This window comes from Triturus cristatus, chromosome 2_2 (genome assembly GCF_964204655.1).
Source record: "Triturus cristatus chromosome 2_2, aTriCri1.1, whole genome shotgun sequence".
Lineage (NCBI taxonomy): Eukaryota > Metazoa > Chordata > Amphibia > Caudata > Salamandridae > Triturus > Triturus cristatus.
In genome coordinates this window covers 339,519,623-339,534,101 of record NC_140582.1, presented here as the reverse complement: position 1 = coordinate 339,534,101, position 14,479 = coordinate 339,519,623, and the positions used below count along the sequence as shown (strand labels likewise).

At 47.7% G+C, this 14,479-nt stretch overlaps 1 long non-coding RNA gene across 3 annotated transcripts in view; it reads right to left on the bottom strand.

Moving 5' to 3' along the window:
* The window catches only part of LOC146862256 (uncharacterized), a 90,395-nt gene that overhangs the window by 29,136 nt on the left and 46,780 nt on the right, over positions 1-14,479 (bottom strand). The window lies entirely within an intron of this gene.

Here is a 14,479-nt window from a genome sequence, read left to right as displayed (position 1 = left end):
GGGGGCTTTAAGTAATTATTTTGCAATGCCAAAGGTTTCCCATGGGGCATTGGTGGCCAGGGAATTCCTTTCCTCATAATAAGAAGCATGGACCCTCACAGAAAAGTTGCGGACGCCATTTTGTTTGTTGGGGAAATGGTCCCCGGGCCTGAAAATTTGTTTCCAAATTGAATGAAGGGGTAAAGGTGAGATGTTTCCTGACCCCTTGTACATGATATAAGAGAGAGCTGTTGCAAAAAGAACAATTGATGGACAGAATGCAGAAAAATTTCATACATTAACCCCAGTACAGAGATCTGGGCCTAAATCCATAGTTTTTTTGCTCACCATGCCATTTCAGTTTGGACCCAGCCATATGCAAATCAGTCTTGATCCTGCCCCCAATGGGAACAGTCCAGCCCGAACTCCCAGGCCAGGTCCTCCTTGGACAGGAAACAACCATCCTAGGACCGGTTTCAGGGTTTCACTCCACATCAGCCAGGATAGCTTGACTCCAGTGGCATGGAGAACACGGGACCCACGTCTGGGCATTCCCATCCCACTCGGGGTGACATATGGAAAAAGAAAAAGAACAATAGAGGGACAGAATGCAGAACAATGTCATACATTCACCCCAGTACAGAGATCTGGGCCTAAATCCATCATTTTATTTGATCACCATGCCATTCCAACTTGGACCCAGCCATATGCAAATCAGTCTTGACCCTGCGCCCAATCAGAACAGTCCAGCCCGAACTGCCAGGCCAGGTCCTTCCTGGACTGGGAACAAGCATCCTAGGACCGGTTTCGGGGTTTCACCCCTCATTAGCCAGGATAGCTTGACTCCAGTGGCATGGAGAGCACAGGTTCCACATCTTGGCATACCCATCCTACTTGGTATGACAAATCTGAAAAGAACAATTGATGGACACCACTGTTTTCAAGCTAGCACACTTACAACTGTATAGGCTCTTTTACACCCACTCACATACCCATAAATACACCTTCACACCCATTCAGATATCCTGCATACACTATTACACCTATTCACAAACCCATAGAGACTCTCACATGCATACTTACATCTATACAGAGACTTTCCCACCCGCTCATACTCCCCAAAAACCTGTCAATTAAATAAAATTTACAAAGAATCAAATAAAAAAGGAGTATAAATTAAAAGAAACTATGAAATTATATGACATTATCTTACAATTAAGCCATAAACAATAGAAGTATTAAAAAATGACAGTTTAAAAAAAACACCTTTAAAAATATTGAATGATTTTTGAAAATACTACTACTGAAATAATAGATACAAATAACAAATTCAAATTCACAAACTAGTTTTTAAAATTTGTAAAAAAGAAAAAAAGAAATGTTATACTGAGAAAATTGAAAAACCTTAGACATTCACTGAAAACAAAGGTTACAGGGACGTTACAGTTAGGAAACAATAATAATAATCCATAGCGGTAAGGGCTTCCAACTGGTGTGCACAGGACAGGATGATTGTTATATAAATTCAATGTTATTAATCCAATCAATCACGCTCAACCTTCTGTAGCCCACCGCTGCAGGACCACCTCCAATGAAAAATACCAAAATGAAGGGAGCGCCGTATTCAGTAATCAGTATTTGCAAATGCAAATTTGTTCCCAACTGATTCAATCAAAAAGACAGATTTCCTTGAATCCACAGATCCACAATTTATTGCATGTCACTTTAGGATAGTGTTTCCACAACGAATATGACAGTTCATCAATATATATTAATTAACAAGCTTGTAGCAGTTTATCAACAGAAGTTCCTAATAAATTCAGCCAACGCGTTTCGTCCAACATGGGACATCATCAGGGCAATAATTCTGTGCTCTTTCTGTGTAACTTCTACCTATCACGCAAAAGGTTCTGATTTTTATTTTTATTTTTCTTGTAAAATAATGGTTTCCAAAATGTCATGAGCACCTTATTTCATTAGGTCATCTGTGCCTACTAAATTCCCAATCAGCAGTTCTTACATATATACGCATCCAAATTCAACAACGATTTCCCTGTAAACAGCTATGACAGTGGTCTTGTAAAAGCATCTTACTTATTTGTAGTCCAATCCCTTCAATTAAAGCCCCCTTCAGCTAAGATAACCTCATTCCTCGCAGCCGGCCCGATAAATCCCGGATCCCGAAGTAAATATGCCCCTTACTGTTATTGTTCTGCCGCAAAGTTCACTGACTGCTTATTAAAATGACCTATTTGTTAGATTCCTCATGATCTAGAACAAGCTTGTGCCGAACAAAGCTGACAGATAATAATGCCTTCTCCAGGGGAGAAGAGTGGCTTTACTGCAGGCCCCAATGCTGCAGCTCCTTAACCCCTTCGACGCTCATGATGGAGCAGGTCCGTCATGAGCATCGGTTGAGCTGTGCTCATGACGGAACCACTCCGTAATGTCACCCACCCATGGGGGAAGCACTGGCGGTCCCCCCATGGGCAGCCCAACATCGTGCCACAAAGGGGGATGGCAGCGGAAGAGCTTCCGTGGCCACCCCGACCCCTCCTCAGTGATCCTGTGATGACAGCGCGCACAGCACACACTGACGTCTTCAGGAAGCGCTGGGACGCCTGGAAGCCATTTGCTTCCAGGCGTCCCAAGGAGGAGGGTGAGTGTTTGTTTCTCCGGTGGGGCGGGAGGCCAGATTCACATGCATTGAGGCATCGGGGGAGAGGAAAGAGTGTCTCTCCCCCCATATGTCTCAATGCAGGGCATTCCTGCTGCATGATCGCGCACAGCGTCACGATCGTGCAGCAGGAATGCCCTCACTAGACACCAGGGATGTCTTTTTTGCAAATAATAAGCAACCCCTTGGGCAAGGTTCGCTTCCTATGGGGGCAAATTAATTTTAAGACTTTTCTGCCCCCCCCCCCCCCCCCCCCCGGGGACAGATCGCCTGCATTTTTTGGCGTTTCTGGCCCGGGGGGGGGGGGGGGGGGGGGGGGAGTCAAAAAAGCCCACTGGAGCCAGGGATTTAAAAAAACATAAATTGGAAGCGACCCCTTGGGCAAGGGTTGCTTCCAGGGGACATATATTTTGTAATGTGTATTCTGCCCGGTTATTTGGCCTTTCTGCCCCCATTTGGGTAGTGACATAGCGTGTTATAATGGTAATTGTTTTATTTCTTGTGAATTGCAAATGTAATGCTTTATTTCCCCCTTTTTGTTCTAGTTCAAGGCTTTTGCTCTTTAGACTGTTCCAGGTTGCGGTTTTGTTACTGGTGGTTCTGTTGTTAGTGTAGTTGCATGTGTTTGGTGAGAGACTTTTTTTGTGCAATGTAAATGTTTTTTTTTCATTTCTCTGCATGAATGTGTTTTTTGCAAATGGTGTAATAATAGCAGTATGTTTGGCGTCTGTTTTTTGAGTGTCAAAAACTTTTTGCATTTGTGCTTAATGTGTATTTTGTTGTCTTGTGAGTAAATGGTTTTGTTTTTTTCTTTCTAGTGGGATATCGTTTTTGCCGTCTCTCTGCAGAGTAGGTGCTGGTAAGTGTAGCTGTTTCTTGCAAGTGAATCGTATAGTTTTTTGAGTATATAGACCTTTGTAATAAAGGCACACATTTTTTTAACTGACTTATTTTGCACAGTGTTGGTTGTTGTTGACTTGTTTGTGCAGTCTCCTTTCTTAGTATGGATAATGGCAAGCCGTAGGATTACTGCTCAGCAGGTTGTTGGTATGCTTTTTGAGTCTTCTTCTGACCATGGTTCAGAGACTGACTCTGCATCTGAGGCAGAGGTGGGAGGGGAAGATTCCGGCAGTGAGTTTTCTCTCCACATGGAATCATCGAATGATGAAGCTACGGTCAGTGCGGATGAAGCTACTCTTAGTGTGGATGAAGTGCCTGTGTTAGAGGAGGACATTGATGTGCCGATATTGTGCCAAGAGGCATCTGGGATGCAACCTGGGGCTGCAAGGCTTTCTTTTGTTTATAGTGCCGCAAGAGGCATCTGGGTTGCAGCCGGGGGCTGCAAGGCTTCCAGTTGGAAGTGATGACCTCTGGGTTGCCCCAGGGATGGTGTAGCCGGCATTGCCAGACTTTGCTGGTGTTCCAGGGTGTAGAGTGAATACAGAAAACCTTTTGCTGATAAATTATTTTCAGTTGTTTATGGACGATGTGTTTTTGGCAGAGATTGTTGATCAGATTAATTTGTATGCCGATCAGTTTTTGAGGGACAACAGTGCCAGCCTTAAGCCCCATTCTAGAACTACCCGGGGGACTCCCGCAAATCTGGAAGAGATGAAGAAGTTTTGAGTTTAACTTTTTTGATGGGCTTGCTAAGGAAGCCACCAATATCTTCATATTGGTCTGCTAGTCGCATGATGGCAACAGCTATATTTCCGAGAGTCATGAGTCATGATAGGTATTTGCTTCTGCTTCGGATGCTGCATTTTGTCGATAATGGTTTTGCGTTGCCACAAGATCACCCTGAGTGTGAGCGTCTTTTTAAGATTCGGCCTGTCATTGATCACTTTGTAGATCGATTTTGTGAAATCTATGCTTCAGGGAAATAAATAGTAGTGGATGAGTCTTTGGTCTTTAGGCAATACATTCCTAGTAAGAGTGCACGCTATGGAATTAAGCTGTATATGCTGTGTGACAGTAGGACTGGATATGTCTCTAATTTCAGGGTGCACACCGGTGAGGAATCCAGGATTAACCCCCCTGGTTGTCCGTCCAATTTTGGAGTAACTGAGAAAATTGTGTGGGAACTTGGTAGAGGACTTTTTAACAAAGGTCACCATTTATATTTAGATAACTTCTACACTGGTGTGCGGTTGTTCAGGAAATTGGCCAAAGTGGACACTGTTGCTTGTGGCACAATCGGCTCTAACCGTAAAGGTTTCCCTAAAGAACTAGTTTGTCAGAAGCTTGTGCGGGGACAGTGCAGTGCGTTGCGAGGAACTTCTAGCTGTGAAGTTTTCAGACAGGAGAGATGTCTACATGCTGACTACCATCCATGATGAAAGCACTGCACCTGTGACTGTTTGGGGTCAGGTAGCTGAAGCGTGCAAACCTGTGTGCATTTTAGACTATAATAGGCACATGGGTGGTGTTGACAGAGTAGATCAGAGGTTGGAACCTTACGCTGCTCTTCGTAAGGCTTACATTTGGTATAAGAAGTTGGCTATCCATCTTTACCACTTGGCAACCTTTAACGGTTTTGCTGTATTCAGGGATTTTTGTCCTGAGTCAAAAATGACTTTTGCTATGTTTCAGGAGTCTGTAATAGGCAGCCTTGTTTTAGTGGAACAGGCAAATGTTCCTAGAGTTGGAGTGGTGGAGGATGTGGCTAAATTGAAAGATCGCCACTCCCACATTCCTCCCACACCCTCAAAAGACTTTCCCAGTAGGAGATGTAGAGTCTGTTGGCGAAGAGGTACGCGGAGGGAGACTCGTATGTACTGCCCCGAGTGTCCTTCAAACCCTGGGCTGTGTGTGCCTGCTTGTTTTAGAATGCACCACATGCAAAATAATTTTTGGGAGCATCCATGAGTGGTAAAGTGAACTGCCTGGTCTCTAATGTTTAATATTTTTTCTTCAGTTTCAAGGTTGGCATTTGTGCAATGTATTTTGTTTCAGATTTTGTGTTAGTAGATTTGTATCTATTTGCAATTTGTTTGTGTTTTCTTTTTTGTATAAGAAAATCCTAAATGTGATGGCGGTGTGTGTAGGCTGGCTGGTGGTGTGCGTGGACTGGCACTTGGCTGGCAGTGTGTGTGGACTGGTGCTTAGCTGGCAGTGTGTGTGGACTGGCGCTTGGCTGGTGGTGTGCGTGGACTGGCACTCGGCTGGCAGTGTGAGTGGACTGGCGCTTGGCTGGCGGTGTGCGTGGAATGACGATTGGTTGGCGGTGTGGGTGGAGCTTGGCTGGCAGTGTGGGTGGACTTGCGCTTGGCTGGCAGTGTGAGTGGACTGGCTGTGTGCGTGGACTGGCGATTGGCTGGCGGTGTGGGTGGACTTGCGCTTGACTGGTGGTGTGAGTGGACTGGTGGTGTGCATGGACTGGCGCTTGGCTGGCAGTCTGAGTGGACTGGCGCTTGGCTGGTGGTGTGTGTGGACTGGTGCTTGGCTGGCGATGTGGGTGGACTTGAGCTTGGCTTGCAGTGTGGGTGGACTTGCGCTTGGCTGGCGGTGTGAGTGGACTGCCGATTGGCTGGCGGTGTGGGTGTACTTGCGCTTGACTGGTGGTGTGAGTGGTCTGGTGGTGTGCGTGGACTGGCGCTTGGCTGGTAGTGGGTGGACTTGCGCTTGACTGGTGGTGTGAGTGGACTGGTGGTGTGCGTGGACTGGTGCTTGGCTGGTGGTGTGAGTGGACTGGCGCTTGGCTGGTGGTGTGTCGTGGACTGGCGCTTGGCTGGCAGTGTGGGTGGACTTGAGCTTGGCTGGCAGTGTGGGTGGACTTGCGCTTGGCTGGCAGTGTGAGTGAACTGGCGGTGTGAGTGGACTGGCGCTTGGCTGGTGGTTTGTGTGGACTGGTGCTTGGCTGGCGGTGTGGGTGGACTTGCGCTTGGCTGGCAGTGTGGGTGGAGTGGAGTTTGGCTGGCGGTGTGTGAGTAGTGACTTGCTGCTGGTCACTACACACACTGCTAGCCAAACGTCATTCCACGCAATCCATGAGCTGGTGTGGTTGCTGTGTCAGGAATGTGGGCATGTGAAAGTGATGGACCCTTGAATGGCGCTGTCGGCTGGTGTGAGTGTTGTAATGTGCTGGGCTCGCGGCTGGCGGTGTGAATGGTTTTGTATGTGTCATGCGTATGAAAGGTGTATGAATGGCCTGTAAAGAGGTTGGTGCCTTGTCGTGGCTTTACAGCTCACAAGCTGTGAGTCAATGGTTCAGTTTCTCGTCCTTTCAATTATTAACAGTGCATTTCATTTTTGTGAAATCTCTGGTTAATACAACTGTATATACTGAACCATCACTCACCCTCGTGCCAAATCCAACTAGTATGTATGTGTGCTTGAGGAATAGATGGTTGTGCAGAAATATTTGTCTTTTCTGTTTTTGTCAAGCAGGGTGTACCTTGTTCCTTTTTTGTGAATGTTGTAATGTGTTGGTTTTGTGCCTGGTGGTGTGAATGGTCTTGTGTGTATCATGTATGAAAGGTGTGTGACTGGCCTGTAAAGCGGTTGGTGCCTTGTCGTGGCTTTACAGCTCACGAGCTGCGAGTATTTCATTTTTGTGAAATCTCTTGGTAATAAAATTTTATATACTGAGCCATCAATCACCCTCGTGCGAAAACCAACCAGTATGTGTGTGTGCTTGAGGAATAGATGGCTGTGCAGTAATCTTTGTCTTTTTTGTCTCTCTGCCAAGGTGTACATTTCATCTAAGAATAACCTACCAAGTGTAGATTTTGTCGTAAACTAAACACCCATGGGAGTACATGGTGATGTCTCTCTTGTGGATCCCAACAAGTTATCTTACCCACAATGTCCTGCAAACCTCAAAATGTGACTGTCACATTTCACTTGCATTATTGTGCTCAAATTTTCACGCTGCAGAAAGTAACAACAAATTTCCAACCCCCCAGCATGGCACAAAACTTATTGAGGCGACATCAAAATTACCTATCACAAACCAACCTGGTTTTGCAAGGGGGGTCCCATGAGTTTTTGGCCCGGGGCTCTGCGGCCATCTAGTGAAACCTACCAAACCCACACATTTCTGGAAACTAGACACCCGGGGTAGTCCAATGAGGTATGGATTGCGAGGGTCCCCCAACATTCTCCTACCCAGAATCCCCTGGAAACCGCACATATCGCTGAATCTGCGTGGTTCCACAAATTTCCTCTCACCCAGCATTCCCCAGGTCTCCCGATAAAAATGGTACCTCATTCGCATGGGTGGGTCAAGGACCCGTGACAGGGCAGGACCCAAAACCTATTGAGGCAACATCAGAATTACCTATCACAAACCAACATGGTTTTGCAAGGGGGGTCCCATAAGTTTTTGGCCCAGGGCTCGGTGGCCATCTAGGGAAACCTACCAAAACCGCACATTTCCGGAAACTAGACACCTGGGGGAGTCCAGTGAGGTATGGCTTGCGTAGGTCCCCCAACATTCTCCTACCCAGAATCCCCTGGAAACCGCACATATCGCTGAAAAAATCACTTTTTTCTCAAATTTCTGTGTGGGTAAGTTCTGGAATCTGCGTGGTTCCACAAATTTCCTCCCACCCAGCATTCCCCCAGGTCTCCCGATAAAAATGGTACCTCATTCGCATGGGTGGGTCAAGGACCCGTGACAGGCAAGGACCCAAAACCTATTGAGGCAACATCAAAACTATCTATCACAAACCAACCTGGTTTTGCAAGGGGGGTCCCATGAGTTTTTGGCCCGTGGCTCGGCGGCCATCTAGGGAAACATACCAACCCACACATTTCTGGAAACTAGATACCCGGGGAAGTCCAGTGAGGTATAGCTTGTGTGGGTCCCCCAACTTTGTCCTACCCAGAATCCCTTGCAAACCTCAAATTTCGCTGAAAAAATCACTTTTTTCTCAAATTTCTGTGTGGGAAAGTTCTGGAATCTGCGTGGATCCACAAATTTCCTCCCACCCAGCATTCCCCCAGGTCTCCTGATAAAAATGGTGCCTCACTTGTGTGGGTAGGCATAGTGGCTGCAACAGGAAATGTCCCAAATAGTACTGTGGAGACTTCAAAATTACCTATAACAAAACTACCTGGTTTTGGGGGGGCACCTGAGATTTTGGCCCCGGGCTCGGTAGCCATCTAGGGAAAGTAGCAAACCCAAACATTTCTGAAAACTAGAAACCCGGGAGAGTCCAATGAGGCATGGCTTGCGTGGATCTCCCAACGTTTTCCTACCAGAATGCCATGCAAACCTCAAATTTAGCTGAAAAAAACACATTTTCCACATATTTTTGTGTGGAATCACCATGCCGGCACAAATGTCCTACTCCACAGCGTTCTCCTTAGTGTCTCGAGTAAAATGATACCTCACTTGTGTGGCTGTCCAATGCAGGAATGGCTAAAACCTTATTTTAAAAAAAATGTAGTGCTTAGAATTCTCGGTGCTATACCCTTATTCCCTTTTGGGCTCTTCCCAGTCACAAGCCCTTGCCCCACGCACACAAGTGAGGTATCATTTTACTCGGGAGTCTCAGGGGAACGCTGTGGGGTAGGACATTTGGACCACTTTTTTGCTCCCCAGAGTGGAGGTGTTATTATTACCACTGGGAGGCAGGTGACGCTGCCCAGGAGGCTTCTGATTGCGGCATCTCCTCCCCCCGGAACTATATCTCCTGACATCCCACCCTGAAGTGAGAAGTAGAAAGCTGCTTTCGGTGCGACATGGGCCATATTGGCCCCTCTCCAAGGTCCGAGGCCTGCAAAAGAGGTGGTGCAACTCCCCGAGCTGTCGGAGACTAATTGGTGAGTTCACTGCACAGCCCTAACACATTTGCCATAAACACTTAAACCCTTCTTGTTGAAGGGGGCCCCTGACTGCCTGGAGAGGCACACAGTTTTTCTCCTACTGGGCCATAAGTATTGGCCTGCTTGTTCTGGCAGTGGCATTTGATGGCGCTCTTTGGTGCCTCAGCGCCCCTGCTGTATTTTACCCGCCTGCCCTGTACACTGCCTCTGGGGCCTAGATACTACTGCTGGGGCACCTTTGATCAGCAGCATCATCGAGTTTTCATGTCTGCCTCTTGTGAAGAAATCTATGACAGGGGTTCGGGCTGACTTGCTTGACTGCTGGATGAGAGTCATACTGGAGTGAGGCCTCAGCCTGACTCCAGCTCAGTTGCCCCCTGCAGTGACCCTTGTGGCAAGAGGGGGCCATTGTATATCCAGTGATTGTGGAGGACACCTACATTGCTCCCACAGACTATTACTGGGGGCTGAACTGACCATATGTGACGAGATGGGGTATGCCATCTTTGACCCCTCAGAACCCAGTCACTTGCTCCTTTTCCCCTCATGCCGATACCCACCATGGCACGAGATAAGCCCTCCAGCTCCACGGTGCAGTAGAAGATAGACAAGTATACGAAACTCTCAGCGTTACCAGACAAAGCTGGAATTGTGGGAGAAGGGGACGCTAGACCGGAGGGTCTCCAAATGGCCTCTTTCTCTACAGGAGATTCAGGACCTCAAAGAAACCATGGAAATCAAAATGGGGAAACTAAAATTAAACCAATCCTTGATTCTGAGGAACACAGTGGACAGGATCACAGAGGTAGAGGATATAGCCTCTGAAACTGAAGACACAGTCAAATCACATGAGTCCCGCATCACCTCTGCAATGTATGGTTAGTCAACTGGAGGCTCAGGCAGAGGATGCTTAGGGACAGTCATGGCACAACAAACTATGAATTGTGGGAATCCCAGAAGGGGCAGGGGGGTAGCGCCAACCTCACTCATCTCTGATTGTGTGAAGAGCTGGGTAACTCCCTCAGAGATATCAGCATGCTTCTTAATAGAAATGGCGCACAGAGCTCTAATTGTGAGGCCACCTAATAGGCTCCCTGCCTTGTCCCCTCATTGCCCGAGTACTTAACTATGCTCATAGAGAAGGCATCCTTTGGATGGCACGTAGGATTGGGTTTCTTATGTTTCAGTCCTCCCCACTGATGATTTTTCCAGACTGCATGACAGTTCAGCAGCAGAGGAGATCCTTCCAGGAGGTAAAACAAAAACAGAGGACCCTGAACATCTGCTATGTGCTCCTTTTCCCGGCCCGCTTGAAAGTAATCTTCCAAGACAAGACTTTGGTTTTTGACACTCCTGAGTTGGCCTGGGACTAGGAGGAGGAGCAGCCCAACCTATGCAGCTGTGGCTCTCTTCCCACGGAGGAATCAGGCAGAGAGGAGGCCTGAAGGGTGGAGGAGACAGATGTGATCCGGGAAAATGGAACACAGCTCCACGATGCCTAATTCGTCGACAAGAGTGCAGGGCTCGCTCGCTTGCTTGCTATGGAAAGGTCTCTCAGTGGTAGAGATGGAGCTCGCACAGAAAGTGTTGGATTCTGATTCTTTGTTGCCCTCCCAGGGGCCTCCAACTTGATCAATTGTCAGTAGAACTGGGGATGTATGACCATTTCCCCAAGGAGTGTGTGGTGTGGTTCTGGATGGCTGATAATCCAAGCCTCAGGCTGCTTTAACAAATTATTTTATGTTTTTCAGGGTTCGTGGGGGGAAGGGTTGTGGCAGGTTTGGGGGGGTTTCATGACAAGGGAGACACACATTTCAGATTAGACCAGTTGGAAATGGTCCATAGTTGCACCACAACAAGTACTTCTCGTTGGTGAAGTAGGGGGTGGGCGTTTGTTTTTTCTTTGTTTTGATCCAGTGCCAGTACACTTATTCACATTCATTTCACTGTCGCAATGGCATTGTCACCTATGCCGCTCCATCCCTGAATGAATGACTGACTCACAGCCACACACTGTCACAGGGAGGCTTAGCATCCTCTTGTGTAATCTTATTGGCCTTTTGGACAAGCTTAATTGAAGGGCAATTGTGAGGGTAGCACACAAAAACAACCCCGGCGTACTCGTGCTCCAGGAGACACATCTCATGGGCACCCATTGCCCCTTCCTGGTACACAGGGGTTGTCGAGGGTGTTTTGATTGGGGTTTCAATGCGAGTCATTATTCTGATCGGCCGACACATCACCCTGATGGTGTCCTGGGTGTGGCATGACAATCAGGGATATTATGTTAGTGTCTGGAACTCTACAGGGTCCCCACTATCTCTAATTTTTTTCTATGCTCCCCTGCCCCTCATGTTGAGTTTGTAGTGACACTGAGTCGCCTTCTTATGGAGCTCCATGTTGCCCATGGGCCCTTCGTGGGGATCTTAATGGGCTTGCAACCCTGTTCTAGATTGTTCCTTCACTTCGGCCTTGTTAGGGGCTAGCCCGACATTACTCACTATCTTCTTGCATAATATGTCCCTCATTGACATGGGACGGGAGCTGCTACACCTACTATTCGGGCGTGCACAGATCCATCTCATGGCTCGATTAGTTACTTCCCCCTTAACATGAGGGGCACAGAGTGCTAACTGTGCAGATCTTGGCAAGGGGGTCGTCTGAACACTCACCAATACTGCTTGACCTCGTCTGGGGGCCTGATCTGCCTGCTGCAGACTGGCACATGAGTTGCTGGTGCCTTCAGAATTAGGAGCTTCATGAGGCTTGTTGTCACATGGGTCAGTGATTCTTGTAAGAAAATCTCAGGTCGGTGTCTCCCCGTGTGTCCTCTGAGAGGCCTTGAAAGTCACCTTGAGGAGTGAGATTGTTAGTTACAACAATGGTCAGCAGGGGCGGGCGCGACAAACATTATCTGACTTGGAGTCCTGCTTACTTGAGCTGGAGTGGTGGTATATAGCTCAGGCAGAAGACTCAATTCTGTGCGACTCCTATATACCCAGATACTTCTACAACATGAACACATGCAGGAGGCCTGTGAGGCATGGATGGCTATGAGTAGCCGAATATATCAATGGGCGGACAAGGCAATTAAAACGCTGCACTGGCTGGGGACACCTCATGCCTCCAGAGATCCTATAACTTACACTTAAACAGATGAGGACTTGCACGTAATAGGCTGTGTGGCTATTATAGGAGTTTTAGATGCGTACTACTAACAGCTCTAGAGCTCTAACCGAGAGGGACAATGTACTGACCTACAGCAATTTGTGGCAGACCTTCCAGTGATCCACCTGGGTCTGGTGGACAGGACACCTTAGAGGTGAATGTTACCCTGCGAAGAACTGGGGGAGGCCCTTACAGAGCTACAATCGGGTAAAGCGCCAGGGCCTAGCAGCTTTCCAGCAGAATTCTTGAGGATCCTCTGGCCCCAGGTGGGCCCGCTTCTTTTGCAAACCATTTGGGAGACCTTGCAGGTGGGTGGGTTGCCCAGAGACCTCTGAGCGGAGGACATAGGGGTGATCCAGAAGTCAGATTTGCGTGGAACCCACTGCGAGGAGTACTGACTAATATCACTGCTGAATATAGAGGTAAAGGTGTGGGTCAAAGTGATGGCCAATAAGCTGTTGGGAGTGATTTGTTATCTTGTTCAATCAGTCGGGGTTCATGCCCTGTTGGGCTACTAGACAAAATATTAGGAGGGTCAACAAAGCCATTGAGTTGAGTGCTCGGTCACCAAGCTTTGCTAATGGTAGACTTACAGAAGGCATTCGATTTGGTGGACTGGGACTACCTCTATCCTCTACTGACACGTCTTCTCTTTGGACTTAAATTTGTCATCTATGTCAGACTATCATACACTGATCTTCAAACAAGGGTGCACATTGGCAGTGCTGTGTCCCATTAATTCAACATAGAGAGGTGGGACCTGACAGGGCTGCCTGCTTCCCCCTTGCTCTTTTCCATGGTGACAGAGCCCTTGGCTGCTTGGGTGATGGTGGATGCACTGTTTTGCAGCTTTCAGTGGTCCCCGACGGTCAGTGACATAATTTCCCTATATGCAGATGATGTTTTGTTATTCCTAGACAATCCTGTTGAATCGGGCATTTGACCCCTGCAAATACTACATTTGGGATCTACTCCGGTCTTCTATGGACAGGGCCAAGTCTTCCATCTACCCTATTCCTCAATGCCCAGCAGTCATATCATGGGCCCCGGAGTTGCGGGTGCTTCAAAGGAGGTTCAACTATCTGGACTTGTTCATCACCGAGGACAGAACCCTAGCATATGAGGCCAACCTTCAATCATACGTACTGGGATTGGCCATGAGGCACAGGGTCAAGACTGATTTGCATATGCCAGGTCTAAACTGCGGTGGCATGGTGAGCAAAAGAATGATGGATTTAACCCAGATCTCTTGACTGGGGGTGAATGTTTTGATTTGTTCTGCATTCCATCCATCAATTGTGTGTCTTTTTCTTCCTCGCCCTAAGTGCGCCTGGTATGCTCAGACGTGGGTCCAGGGCTCACTCTCCCACTGGATTAAAGCTGAAAGAACTAATGATGGACAGAATGCAGAACAATGTCATACATTCACCCCAGTACAGAGATCTGGGCCTAAATCCATTGATTTTTTTACTCACCATGCCATTCCAGTTTGGACCCAGCCATATGCAAATCAGTCTTGACCCTGTGCCCAATGGGAACAGTCCAGCCCGAACTGCCAGGCCAGGTCCTCCCTGGACTGGAAACAAGCATCCTAGGACTGGTTTCGGGGTTTCACCCCACTTCAGCCAGGATAGCTTGATTCCAGTGGCATGGAAAGCACGGACTCACGTCTGAGCATACCCGTCCCACTCGGGGTGAAAAATGCAAAAAGAACTAATGATGGACAGAATGCAGAACAATGTCATACATTCACCCCAGTACAGAGATCTGGGCCTAAATCCATCGTTTTTTTGCTCACCTTGCCATTCCACTTTGGACCCAGCCATATGCAAATCAGTCTTGACCCTGTGCCCAATGGGAACAGTCCAGCCCAAACTGCCA